The sequence below is a fragment of the Halictus rubicundus genome, chromosome 6 (genome assembly GCF_050948215.1).
Source record: "Halictus rubicundus isolate RS-2024b chromosome 6, iyHalRubi1_principal, whole genome shotgun sequence".
Classification (NCBI taxonomy): Eukaryota; Metazoa; Arthropoda; class Insecta; order Hymenoptera; family Halictidae; genus Halictus; species Halictus rubicundus.
In genome coordinates, this window is record NC_135154.1 from 18,550,847 (window position 1) to 18,566,145 (window position 15,299).

At 41.2% G+C, this 15,299-nt stretch overlaps 1 protein-coding gene across 3 annotated transcripts in view; it reads right to left on the reverse strand.

Annotated features, from left to right (window-relative positions):
- The window catches only part of LOC143354794 (neural cell adhesion molecule 2), a 472,552-nt gene that overhangs the window by 37,834 nt on the left and 419,419 nt on the right, over positions 1 to 15,299 (reverse strand). The gene's annotated exons all lie outside the window — the stretch shown is intronic.

The following is a 15,299-nucleotide window of genomic DNA, read 5'->3' on the forward strand; positions in this document are numbered from 1 at the left end:
ATATCAGAACGCCTCATTTCGACGGATCCCGTAAACCTAGCATTAATAAATATATAATCGAATAAATCTAATCTTCCAAAAAATTCTTATCTATCAGTATCGATATACAGACAATTTCAGGAAAGATGAATCAGTGTGCCGAAGCGTTCCGAACATTCTGCACGCTGTCACTGCACCTTGTCAAGCTGACCTCATTAAGGTCCCCGCATGATCACAGATGCCGGCAAGCTTGTCTCATAATTCAATCATCCTTTCTAACGAAGCTTCCAAGCCATTCTTCGTGAGAAATATAAAGAATACTCGGATACTGATCTCGAAAATAATTGTTTAAATCTGGAATTATTCTATACTTGTTAATTTCTCTGCGTTTCTCCTCGGACTGGCCTAACCGAGGAAAGTTTTCGATCGGAATGCATCCTCTCAGCCTAGCTTTGCCATAAGTTCGAGCTTTTCGGGGCCGACTTTGACGATGAGTGATCGACCGGGGTATCTAATATTCGTACAGGACAAAGGTAACACGATTACGGTGCACTATCCGTGATTAAGCATTAATGATACAATCGATGTGCCTGCGTCATTCCCAAGTCCTTGTCAACCGCAGCATAGGCAGCGTCGGATTTCACGACGATATATAATACATAATAATATACGTGTGTGTATCCGTGCGTGCGTGCGCGCGTCTGTGTATGTACATAGAATATACATAGAGTGCGGGGAGCATGTGCAGGAAGCTATCGTACTATCATAGCTGTGCATCATCGAGAGGCTGCATCTTTATTACCGGTATGAACGGGAAATATTCGCGAAATTAACTTCGGAGGAGTTCTTCATTACCGCCTTGATGCCCATGAAAAAGGAGATTCTCTCGCGGAGCATCGATAATTAACAGAAACCAAGAAATATTTTATGCGAGCGACTATTAATCAGGAAGGAAATATTTGTGTGTCGTTACTGGTGAACCCACAATTTCGCACTAGTTCATGTTTTTATGTTCAATAAATAAGGAAGCAGCTTCTGCTTGGTTCAAATTGTTATTGGAACATAGTGTTCAAATATAGTTAGAATATTTTATTGTCGGTCTAGTATATTAATACGTTGGCGAGCCTCGTTTATGAAATATTAATGTTGCAGATATATACATACGTTTCCAACAACTTGTAGTTTAATTCATAATACTAGTCTAATAAAATAATGAATGGAGCATCTAATTTCGCAACTGTGCACATTTTTGTGCTTCACGAACAGTGGAGCAGTTTTTGCATTAATTAAAGTCTAAGTTGATGTATCATAATGTTGCAAAACTAGTTAGAACACTTTGTTGATTGACTAGCGTGTTATTAGTGCATCCGTGCATATTATTTCTAAAATATGAACTGGGATGCATAATATACAAACATGTTGCCAATAATACATCATATCCTATGTATTATTCACGTGTTGTTACAACGAAAGTATGAACGGAAACTGGAACGTATAATGTTCTGTCGACTGTGGATTTTATGTATAACGACAAAAATAGATAGGTTATTTAAAACAATAGAAAGATAACATTAATTTAACACTAGATGTACCGAATGAGTCGAAATGACTTGCTCCTAATTTGTTCTTTTAGAAATAATGAAATTATAAATACGTTTTCATGAGAAAATTTTCTAATAAACTTCTCTATCGAAGTAGATATTTATACAGAACTGGTACGGGATCTAAACAAATGCAATTTTGTTGTTATTGTAAGGCTTGGTAGTTCTAGCATTAAGAATATCTATGAATCTTCTGCTAGCTTATTCAATGTATTGAAGGAAGGTCTTGTTATTATTTATCTTACAAAATCAAAATGGCTCACTCCATTTTGCGTTCTCCAAGATTCTGCGCGCGCAGTTGATGGTATTTGGAGGGTTTCGTGAATCTCGAAAACCGCGAATGACGGCAAGCGGATCGGCCGAACAGAAAGATTAAAATTTCGGTGGGTCAGTGTTTCATTTTGCAATGTGAAATTCGAAGGAAATTTCGCGGGGTCCACGTGCCTTGGACGCGAGCAATTTGCGGTATGCGTCCGCGCGCGTGATTTTGCGGGCACGACACGCGTCAGCGTTTTGCGAATTCCATTCAGCAAGCCGGTAGGTTCCGTTCAGGATTACGAGAGCGGCGTCGTTCGAATAATTATGGACGATTCACGGAGGTCTTGTTCTAAGCGACCGAGATCAAAATTCTGTTATCGCGACGAGAGTAATAATCATCGATAATAGGCTCTGTTCGATTTGCATTTTCCATAGGGCCTGAATAATTTTCGTGCGCACAAAGGCCGCAGCTGGATTGCCTCTGGTACACCAATATGGAGATCGTAACTTTATTATGATTACTATATGAAACGAGCCGTGCCGGCGCTGTTATTATTGTTACAGAATCGCAACTTATTGATGAAATGTTGGCCGGCAATTAACCGTTGACGCCCGGTGTAATCGCTGGGTCGCTGGTCGCATAATTTACTGGCTGGTTCGACCCTAATTTACTAGCCATTTTATCGAAAGAATTATCACTTTTATTTTCATTTATCCTTTCGGTGTAAAGAGTTTTATTATTAACCCGACTGTGCTGAAAGTAGTGGACAAAAATATAACTCTGTGACAACCAGTTGAATGATAGCAATAATACTTAATAATTTTCTTTTCGATAAGAATTTTTACGGAAACGATTCAAGTACGGTGATGCGAATAAAAATATACGTGAAATAAAAATATACGATCTTTATGCATTCATACAGTGGCTCATACATTCATTCATAAAGAGAGGCCGCATTTATTTGTCAGAATTGCATATAAATCAGTTATGCTAACATTACGACAAAAATGGTATAAATGCATTTTAACTGTAAAATAAAAAATATACAAATACACGTAGGACTCATGGTATCATTCGTAAATTTCTAAAAAAAAAAATGAAATACTTTTGTACTCAACTTCGAATTAAAAAATATATAAATAACCGTGTAAGTCACTGTGGCATTCAAAGATTTCCAAAAAATAAAATAGAAACGTTCAACAAGGTTTGCCGAATCTGTTTCTTTAAGCAAATGAATTTTATCGATTTCAAAATAGTGGTAAAAGAGTAACACTGGTTACGATTTAAACAAAAATAATGGAACAATGTATTTTGTTAGTAAGACAAACATGTTAAGGAATAAATAGGATCTTGACAAGCGTGAAATTGAATTGTACCTACGAAAATGTAAATTCTTCCAAGAACTCGCAGTCCGACGACAACTAGAGCTTCACGGGGTTTTTTTTTAAACATTTCGCACATGTCGCGACGGTAGAAGTATGTCCGAGTCTCTCAGAAAAGTTTCTGACGTTCCCGTAGCCCCGAGTGCCGGATATCGCATAGAATTTCCTGAGTGATCTAATCAATGAAAGGTTAGCCCCTGTTCTCCTCTGTTCCGCCTTTCGTCTTCCTCGGTCTACTCTCTATGTACGTACACGTTCTCTTACTTTCCGCCACTATGTACAAAGTATTATTGAATTTCTAGAAGAACCGTCCCGATAGAGACTTCCGTCCCGAGCGCGGGGTCGCATGGGATCTTTTGTCAGAACATACCGGGTTACGCTCTCCTACTTTCCCCGTCCGCTGTCTTAGTCGAATAAAAATCGTAGGAGACTGCTCGAAATAATGGCCAACTTCTTCGCGAATCGCGACCGTATCGCTGGCCGATCGTTTGTCAAAACTGAACCCCGTTGGGACCCTCGCGGAACTAGCATCTTACTTCTCGTTTCATACTGCCATTATTTTAGAATTTCCGTTTGCGACTTATTATTTAATGCACTGTGCACCCTGCGCATTTTCAGTCTCGAAAATTTAAATTCTCGAAAAGTTCGGGACGGTCAAACAGCAGTAGTTTCGTTAAAAAAAGAAATAGTTCGATAATAAATGTGGGCTTATTTTAAAGATGGGGTCCTCTGTTCACTCAACCAGTCGTTCATTTTTTCCTGGGAAAACTTTGCATCGCACGTACAAATTCAATTGTCTGTAGAAACTTGAAAAAATTTTTCCCGTGGATGAATCTATCATAGATTTGAAGATTGAAGCTTCCCCTTTCCAACGAGACCTCACAATTTGAAGTACGATTTTTTTTTACCGTTTTATGGCACAAAAACGAGGAACAAGTTTGGTCGTGTAAATTTTGCGGTACACCCTTCACTCAAAACTGAATAGATCGACCAAAAAAAAAAAATGATGCATCAAATTTTGAGGTCTCGTTGGAAAGGGGAAGCTTCAATCTTCAAATCTATGATAGATTGATCCATGGGAAAATTTTTAAATATTTCTACAGACTTGCAGCATTTTCCAGGAAATGTGTCCTCAGTTTTTCACGTGCTGTGTCATAAAAAATTTTTGTCGGAAGAAATGAACGATTGGCTGAGAAAATAGAGGATTCAAGCTTTAAAATGAGTCCAAGTTTATTGATGTGCTGTATTTTTTAACGGCATTTGATGTATGAACGAATTGTCATTTGTAGGCTGCATATTATTTAAACGGTGTTTCTAATCTACACCCTAATAACACATACTAAAAAAATACCTGTTGGTGTTCAATAACGTCCTATCCATAAAACGGTGAGCATTTCCATTTCCTCTTTTGACGATCATCGTTAAAAAGCCACGCCTCAGACGAGGAACACCTAAATTCTCTTTTTTCTTTACCGGGGTTATTGGTTCGGGCTCGTTACACACACTGCCTGGGTACGAATATATTCGCTGCATTATGAGAACGATAAATCGGGGAATCGTCACGTCCTCCGGGGATATTTGCAATAAAAATTGACCGTTTACCGGGCCGTTTCTGCTCCCGCCACGCAAATCCTCCTTGTCACGCTTGTTCCCCGGCAGCCTTTTTCCCGAACGGCCCATGGACTGACTCTCTCGTAAACCGGCGAGGATGCCTTCGGGATTATTGCGCCTTTATTTGCCATCGTGAACGGTCGATTGACGCGAATATCGCGTCTCCCGCCCATCGTTCCGTTCTATTTAATTTTGACGCGCGCCCCTGAGATGCGTGCTGCGAGCGTTTTCGCCAATTTTCGCCGATGCGACGCTTATTGACAGCCCCCGGGGGCAGATTCTCGGATCGAGGCGGTTTTTTAAATATTGAACGACATCCACGCAAGAGTCGATGCCTGTGTCTGCCGCCTGTAACGTTTCAGTGCGATCCCAGTTCGCATTGCGTCTCCTTTTCCTCGACGAAATAATCGAACCCATTCTCCCTGATTTTTAACTGCAAATTCTATTTTTCATAGTTAATTCGTGAACATCACTTTTCTCGTTGACCAACTTCCCGGAAATTAGCTGAACGCAGCTTGCCGTAGCAGTGACAATGACACTTTGAATTTTTATGCATTTGCGGTACACGTCGGGAACTATAATATATAGGAAGATGTGCGTATTCACAAAAAATAGTAGTATGTTAATTTCAGTTCTTCCACAAAGAGTCTTCCGGCGATAAAAGACATTTCCCTCTTATTCTGGGTTTGATAAATTGAAAATAAAAATCTGCATCGAAAAGACACTTACGCTGACACAATCTAGCAATTTTTCTGGGATTATTGGTTAAGAAGCTTTCTCGTGGCACGAAAACAAAAGTAGCTTTTCACCCACATATTTCCCAGTCAGAAATTCGCGATATGTGTCAACAAGACGGGTCTCGCCAGCGACATATATCGTCCAGGAGACATATCCCGTGTTATGCTTACATTCCTCAGCGTCCGAGGCCTCTCGAGCTTTGTGGCCCCTCACGGGGCCGAGGTAGTGGGGATAATTCCGCGACGTTTATCATCCAGGCCTCGGCGACATAGACAGAGAAATCGCTGTAACGATTATTGACGCAGTCGTCTATTCCAAGCGGTTTTGGCCGGGCAGCGCAAGTTTTTGGAGAAGCAGAATTATTTAGGAGAGGAGAGTCTCTCGCGCGTTTGTCCTCGACAGCTCTCTTTATTTTCCGGCGCTCTCCAGCTGGGAAGTAGAGCTCTTCCCCAGAGGTGTGTCAAAGTGACCGTCGAGCATTTGATGTCATCGCGCCAGGTATCCGTTTTTATCCGAACGTCCTCCGCCTCGCTGGGACGTATCGTGTCGTTTCGAACGTCCGCGCGGTCTCGCATGGAGCCACGCCGGAAGTTACTATCGATTGCTCCCTCCACTGACAATAACGAATTAATGTCTGTCCATTAAGCATTAATGACGCATCGCCTATGGCCCCGCTACGTGCCAAGTGTCTCTGCTAACTATCGGGAGCGATTTATGTTACCCGAATGCATAATTCAGTCGTCACTGGCACAATATTATTACAAAGGGAAGCTGTGCACGAAATGGCCGGCGGAATCCGTACCGCGAACCTAAACAGTTTCTTCGTGGACGTATCTCGAGCGAACAACAATCATTCTGTGCGTGCTGTAGTTATTATACGGATCTTTAAAAGTAATTTTGAAAGGGCCGTAGCTCGTTCAATTTATTCAATGATCATTTTTATTTTCCGGAAACATTTATTTTATCGGAAACATTGTGAGATGATGATTTTCTTGGACATGTAAATAATTGTATTCCTACAGGTAAATTAATTTTGTAAGTTTAAATACGTGGTGGTTCAATGGTATATTTAAATGATGAAAATGGGACGCTGAACATTTGTTGCAAATAAGTAATTTTAAAGCTCGCGATAAATTACTGTTGTTTGTAGTGCGATTTATAGAGTATTTCCTCTCCTGAAATATAAATATAGAAGATGTACTGTATTCTAAAAAAGCATTTTCGTGTTTCAGCATTTTTGACATCAAAACTGCAGAATTTACAAAATAATAAAAAATTGATTAATCATAAACTTATATATTGCGGACAGTAAATAAAATCTTAACAGAAATAAATTGTGATCGAGTGTTTGTTGAGACCTAGAAAAAAAAAATTACGAACAGCTTAAGACGAATATTTTTGTAAGATGCGTTAACTAACTTTTGCGTTTCTACGGAGCCTGTTCGAACGCCAACGGTGGTTTTAAACATTCCGCCTTTATCGAGGACGTCCCGTTAAATTATGTACTCGGTGGCCGGTAAAATAATCGTCGGAAAAGAAACGAGACGGGACAATTAACTTGCTCTGTATCCAAGAACAGGCCGGGGGAAACTTTTCCGATTCCGAAAGTTCTTCTGCGCGTTCGAATCGAGCCGCATGAATACCGCGGCCGTTCAAGTAAGGCTAGCTTTATAATTCCCCGTAGGAAAATGTGCGGCAAGAATATAGAGCAGCACATTACTATCAAACTTCTAACCACATCTGACAAAATGGTTCTGTGTATTGTGGATTAACTGAAATGAGAGACGCTATTCCAAAGTTTTATTGGCCCGGAGGATTATGTTTGATCATGCAACGGTTCCGCGAACGACGATTAAGCCGGATCTTTATGGTGTGCACGAATGTGCAGCTTGGAATGTGCTACGGACCTCTATAATGAAACTATTCATGGAAACGATGTCGTTTAATCAGTGTGTAGTATCTAGACTGCGGACTTCTTAGTTAATTGCAAGATAGAGGGGCTACATAGACATTTATTTCTTTTTCTTAATCATTTTAATTGATGACCGATAAATGCTTTCGATATTGTCATTGTTTTGTGTTTGATCGTCGTTACTATTCTAGTCTAGATATTACAAAACGCGTAAGATGGATTTAGGAAAAATGTAATTAACTAGCCATGAGAGTTGTCTAAAATGGTACTTGGAGTGTTGTTGCGAGTGGATAAAATAAAGTGTCCTGGTGGAATTTTAAGCAAGATTGCAGTTGTCAATCAACCGTTTCCTGAAAGTTTGCCAGGCCGGGTTGATTTACCGCCGGGAAACAATAACTTATCAGTGAATTATGCATACGCAGATATCGAACGCATTACGGCTGTTTCTGACTTGAGATGATGCATGAACATTGATACACCGGCGGCTGCTAATCAGTTACATTAATTAATTATTAATGGCTGCTGCCCGACAAGCGTTTCGTCCGAGCTAAGATAACTTATCGATTCTAACGAGCCTCGGCTGTTCGTTTTCTTTTCAACATTCTGATGAACTTTGACAGAGAAAATAATCGAATACAGTTTTAGCTTTGAAACAGCCTAGGAATTTTCACTTAATTGTCTAGAAATTTCGTCTTAGAATGAAGATAGTAGGTCAAGGAAGACTGGAGTACTTTGGAGACTAAATTGGTAAAATAGAAAATTGCGAAAAGAAAAATCTACGAGCAGTGCGATGCTATTTTCGACTGGTTAAAATTCTTAAAAGAAAAAGTATACTTCCATTTAATTTCTGTTGCTTACCGTTGAAAATTTGTATTTTCCATAAAAATCCACAGTTTCCTTATTACAAGCTACCCAAGCAGAAATACACACTTCTGTCCAATTCAAATTGCTATTTTACTTCTAATCATTTCCAAAGAGTTCGCCCGGATTAATATTTTATTAAAATTACGGAAAGGGGTGCGGCACGGTGGAATAACTCTCTCAACGCTATCCTAACAGAAATCTTGACTACTTACGCGATGACTAACGCAAGAGTCGAGTAATACGATAGGATCAGACTGCCGGGTCACGGCAGGCAATTCCCGGGAATTAGCCGGAAGAAGAGCAAAGGTTCTAACGCGGAGGACATCTACCTGGAGACACAGCGAGAGCCTGAGCGTAATTATCGCGCGAACGTACAAATGACAAACGCGTGAGTCAGTTCGTACAGCGGGAACAAGTATGCGAGCCATAACTCGCACAAAATCCTGAGCGTTCACGCAAGGGTTGAATGGACAAAGGACATGCTTCTAGGTATCAGAAACGTTTCCGAAGCTGTCGCAGCCAGAGAATATAATTAATTAGCCAGTACAGGGATACGTTGTTTCTCGAAGAAGTTAAGAGGCAGAACGATCCGTAAACCGAACGGAGCCTCGCACCCCTGCGAAAGGGTCGTGGATTCCCGGCAATTAGTTCAAAGAGAAAAGGGTCTATTACCGTGGACACCTAAGCGTAACAGTCTGGAGATAGGCGAGGCACTACGTTTAATCGACGCGTAAAAGGTACGAACTACGCGGGAAGTACATACGTGCGCGGAATTCGACAAAGAGGGAACGTTCTGAAAGAAAGAAGGACAGTACAGGCTGTAACAAAATTCAGTGTCATGGTTTTGGCAGATGGTTGTACACCTTCGGATCGGTGGAGATTTGTTAAAAGAAATTGCCGCAAAATTGACTTTGACCTTGAAATTCAAGGACCAAACTTGTCAAAGGAACCGTAGGTCGCAACTCAACCGTTCTCTCATAAAACAATGTTAAATATTTCACCGTCGTCTTCCGGTCCTCGGGTTTCTCATTCTTTGCCACAGAATAGAACTGTCAAGGTTTATCGCTCTTAATAGTCGTGCTTGATCACCGGCTTCGATTTGGCCACCATTATTTCGTAAACAGAACGGATGTAAACAAATAGAGGACAGTAAGCATCATAACTTTCAGATAACCACTGCCAACAATCGCAATCTTTTCTGCTCTCTTGTGCAGTGAGTGTTAGGCGTCAGGTATGCAAAGGAGAGGAAGAAATTACAACGTGCGTCAGATGCGTCATGCTGTTGATGAAGCATTTGGAAATTATACCTTAGCTCGCAAACTACGCAGCAATTGAAATCACGAATCGAACACGCTTTTCACCGTGTGCAGGTTATACCGAACATTTACGAAAAAGTTCGCAAAAATTTGGAAGAAAGACTACGGACCTGTTTGCGTAATAATGGTGGCCATATCGAAGCCGGTGATCAAGCACGACTATTCAGAGCGATAAACCTTGATGGTTCTATTCTATGGCAAAGAACGAGAAACCCGAGGAACGGAAGACACAAAAAATATTTAACATTTAATATTAAATATTTAATATTTGAGTTGAAATATTTAACATTGTTTTATAAGAGAACGGTTGAGTTACGACCTACGGTTCCTTTGACAAGTTTGGTCCCCATGGCGAGTAGAATGCGATACAAGCATAAAAAGATTTGACCTTGAATTTCAAGGTAAAGGGCAATTTCTTTCAACAAATCTCCACCGATCCGAAGGAGCACAACCATCTGCCAAAACCATGACACTAAATTTTGTTACACCCTGTACAACGGTGCAGTTAAAGCGGTAAAGTCCGATCGAGCATAGGCAAACACGCGCGCAAAGAGGACGCGTGCGCGATGTGCGCGATGTGTGCAATATGCGCAACGCGAGCAGCAACCGAGTCGAGGATCATTGAATTCAGCCGCGGCCGTATTTTCCCGGAGTGCCGACGATTACCATAATACATCCCATTTTCTCAGAGGAAATTCTTTTACCGGTCCTTCGGATCGCTGATTGCGCGAGAGAGAAATTTCAGACCGCCCGCAATAGCAATCGAGGGGTTAATGAGCGAGCCGCGATCATCGCCCGTGAAGAATCGAACCAATCGGCGCACGCGTTGCTTCTCCGACCGTTCGCAAAGAACGCCAATCGAGGGTCACCTTCGGCGAAAGGGGACAACATCTTCGAATAATGGCCGTCACGACGGGGGAACTCTCGGAAATTCCGCAGGACTGAATAGTTCGCGAATTAGGTCGAAGCCACTTCGCGGCGAATCGATTCGAATTTTTTCTTATTCGTGTCGCGCACAATTTGACAGCGGCCGTCCTTCAGGGTGGTCTGTCGATGTCGAGGAATCTCGTTTGCGCGTGTTTGCTGATGAATTTCAACGTTGTGTTTATTTCTGTTAGATTTATTTTACACGCACGACTGTGTCCGCTACACCAAATTTCCATAAAGTCAACCATGTTTTGAAATGTTTGTTGCAGCACTGCACTTTGGTGACTCTTCAACACGGTTTTTTTTAGTTTAGATCGATGTTCGTCACAGAGTGACGTTATTGATGCGTTGGAAAATTTTATATTCGCAGACTCGAGGAATTCATAGGCAGTACTATATTTTATACACGGTTTTCTACAATTCGCGCTTTATGGATGAATAAGCGATATTAGTAAATGGTTAGTAATTAATTGCTTCATATAGCAATTTTGTTTTTAAACATTTCTTTTTTTTTTCGCGCATAGTACCATTTTTTTAGCATCCAGTCAACACGATCGTCCAAACATTTATTATTCAATTTTCGCGTCGTTTAAAACGCGTTATTTATGATCGAACACGCTCTACAGATTCCACCAAAAAACATCCACAATTTCAGTTCTGAAATTATTATTGTTTCTAAGTGCTCGACGAAATGGAAAAGTAGACAAGTAAACAGAGAAAGTATTGTATCGTTTTACTGCATCATTTGAAATAAAAACATTCAAAGCAAAGTGCGCTAGAAAAAATGGAGAACGAATTTTTAGCTGTGCACGGTCCTAAGCAACATCAATTTTACAGTTGTTAGAAAGGTCTGTCGTCTGAGGGTTAACAATTCTGGGAATAATACATTTAAGCTTTTAGTTGCACCTTCTCCTTTTTTACTATAAATGCGTAAAATCGAAATAAGATAAAATCCTTGTAAGATACAGTAACTCAAGATTCATAAAAATGGACGTTACTCGTCGAATTTCGTTTCATTTTGGCGCAGCAACTTGCGGATAAGGTAGACAGAGAGGAGGGAGGGGGACGTAAATACGTCATTGCCGGCGGAATTTTTTGCCGATTTTAGGGCGGGGGTGGAGGAACGCGATTACAGGGAAATCGAACGACGGCTGAGTACACGATCTCGGCCTTCTCCCGATCCACGGGCACAGACATCGATCCGGGGTCCGGGTGTCTGAAGGCGTTAGGGGACGTGATCGTGTTAGACATGGCGGCGCAATGCGGCTCCGTGAATTTTTAAGGGCCGTCACATTCCGCAGCTTGCGTGGCCCGACTCAGTTATTGACAGACCGCCATTGGTACGCGGGAAACCTTTCCCGATGATCGCAACACTGATTCCCTTTTCCCTTTCTCCCTCTCTCTCTCTCTCTTTCGCTCTCCCTTCCACGCCCATTCCCTTCTCTCTCTCTAGAGCCCGTCGCCCCCGAGACTGACTTCGTTTCACTTCGAAGGGAATTGTGGTTTTGATGAGCGAACGCGAAAGGAGAGAGAATGCGGGCAGGCCGAGAAATTTTTATTGACTTTGTTCCCGAGGTCTGATCGGGCGACGACCTATTCTACTTCCGACGGTAAGCACTTCGATCTTCAAGAACCGTCTGAGACCTGTAGATAATAAAGCGGAACGTGCGGAGGGATTTCTACTGGGGTGTTTTTAAGTCATTTGAAGCTGCGAGAGTTTGTTTAGTTGTCTGACCAGTTTTAATCTTGCTCTACTAACTCTGAATTGTTCGACTGAAGGATTAAGATCTGTTTCAATCGAGATTTTATTCAATGAATTTTTAAAATGATTTGGAGCATAATAATATGGAACGGGTAAAAATACCTTCCACAATGGTTTATTGAGTATTTTGGAATTGTGCGAATTTTTCAAGCAGTCTGGCTAGTTTTAATCTTGCTCTACTAGCTCTGAATTGTTCGAGTGAAGGATTAAGATCTGTTTCAATCGAGATTTCAATTTTTAAAATAATGTAAGTGTAAGTAAGTAAATAGTGTAAGTAATTTTTTATTGTACACATATTTCAGGATCTCTCATGGTTGCATTAACCTTTTGCCCTACAATATCGAGTCAGACTCGTGATGAGGATTCTGAACAGTGTTTAATAAATATGTGTGTTATTAATTTTCTTTAAACCGAAATAAAATTCTATTTTGTTTTAGTTCATTGATATCCTTTGGAGAAAACATAGGCATAAAATAAATATAAACAATCTTTTTTTTTGAACGATGAAGAATTTCTAATCACTATAATCACAAAATAAATAGTAGTGCAAGGGGTTAATCTAATGTTGTAAATCATGTTTCCACCGAGGATAAAGTGAAATACGCAGAGAATCTCTCTCCATTAATTTTTTCAGTCATTTGTCCTTGTTCGAATTTTCCGAGAGGTCTGGCAAGTTTTCAACTGGTTTTACTTCGAGGTTTAAGATCGAGGGCCTAATAGATTAAGTTTTGAGGATAATAAAGAAGAATGATCGTAGGGGTTGCTGGAGCGAGTGAAAATGCGAAAAATTTCGCAACAGGAAGTTTTTGATGGGCAAACATAGCGACGGTGTGAGGCAGTCTGACTATTCTTTGACCTCCTTCACTTGAATAGGAGAAGTTCAGGCTCTTAGGGCTGCGAGAGGTCAAGTTTCGGAGCTGCGATTGAGTGGTGGGAAGTTTGCTTGATTAATGATTGCGAGGGAAACGTCGGAATTCAAACGATTTATATTTACGTTCAATTCGGATCGCTCGTTGACTTGTTTCGCTAATCTTGTTGGAGATTGTGTCTGACCAGTCACTGGCTTGTTTTACTTAATTGAAGAGGTAGTTAGAAGGTTGTATTGTGTTTGTGTCTGACTAGGAATTGATTTATTCTACTTAGTGGCAGAGAATCGTGACTGTGAACAATTGCAACGTTAATTTTAATATGAAGAATTTGATTATATGTTTATAATTTATCATCGGTAACGCTATCAAATAATGACCAGAATACAAATAATTATAAAGATGCGAACCATTATACAACAGAATGCATTTCTAAATATCGTTGTTGTCTTCACGTTGTTCGTTCCTTGGAAACTCCGACATGAACGCATCCTAATGGCAGAAATTCACGGAATCTAAAGATTCATTGAAAAATAGGGGATACCGCGGCGTAATTTACTGGATTTTTAGCTGGGAAACGCTGACGTGTTCAACGCGGTTCTCGTTTTTGGTGCGCGAGAGAGCGTTTCAACCCTCTGACCGCGGGAATCGTGTTCCATTTAGTTTGTAAACTTCTGCGGGAACGCTGTTATTGCGGTCTACCTGTATCGTGCGCGAAGAACTTATTGCTTGGAGCTTTTTCGTTCGTTTTGCGGAGGTGTGCGATAGCGAGCCGTCTCGGCCAGCGCTCGCGAAATATTAATACTACTTTTACACTTTTCTTAAACGTCCATTTCCATCTTTAACTGTCCCATTGATGTGATCCTTGTAGCTAGATATCTTTATACAAATTCTCCACTTATTACTCCAACAGGCTCATTCAATTTTTTCGTGAACAAAGAACGTCATTTATATCTTCCACATCGAAATAAAATTCTTATTAGCAATATTTAGGAATCAATTTTCGTCTATCGGGAAACAATTGAAGACAAAGAACTTCTAATCACTGTATCTGTATAGTAAAATTGCGAGGTAAGGAGTTAATGCTCCCGGAACTGTAAACATTTTCCAAAAATGTCCCGTAGGAGGCGCTCGGACTTTCAGACAGGTGAACAATCGGCATTATTCTCATTTAAATGCCCCACCCTGTGGAATAGAACTATTCGTACTCGAATCGATATTAATATTGTTTAGCATCACAAAAATATAATAGAAACTCTTCGTGTTAGAATCGGAATGAATTAATGGACCACTGAAACTGTGCTAATAGACTACGTCTGACCAATGATCGACTTATCCTACTAGATTGAAGAGAAACTTAAGTTTCGACAAGGTTAATGTTGATTTTGTGCTCATGTCCGGCCAGCAACTGACTTATTTTACTCAATGTCAGAGAACTTTTAATCAACGACGAAGAAAAATCGCGAAGTAAGGGGTTAACGCCCCCGGAACCATAAAAATTTTGCAAAAATGTCCCGCAGGAGGTGAACTCTTTCAGACAGGTGAACAATCGGCATTATTCCAGCGCAACAAGCTGTTGACCGGGGTCTTTCTCGCCCGCGGGCCAAGACTGCGGCATTTAGCAGCGGCGGAGGAACTTTTTCGTGGCCGGGGGTAGGTGGCTGCTCGCGTAAATTAACGGCGCATTAACGCTGGCGGGCTGGGTCGGGCCGCGCGAAATACTCCTGCCGGTCATCCGGCAATTATTTTCGTTTTAATAACCCGTTTTCGGGGCGCGGTAAACGGCCCCGGCTCCGGCTCCGCGTTTAATCCGCGCGCGCGTTCTTTGTCCCGTCTGGCTCTCGTGGAAGGGGCGGTATTTCGCAGTCTCGCTATTTTACAGGCAACTAAGCGGCTTAAGATCGCCGGCCCGAAGGAAACCGAGACTCCTTGCCCACTCCTCCTCCGCCTTCCCCCTCCCCGGCGCATAATTACGTGTCCCGAAACAGAATTGAAATCTTAAGCCTCGTTACCGCTATAAACGGACCTAGAAAACTCCGCCCTGTTTCGTCCTCGTGTTCTTCTTCTTATCCCCACTTTCTC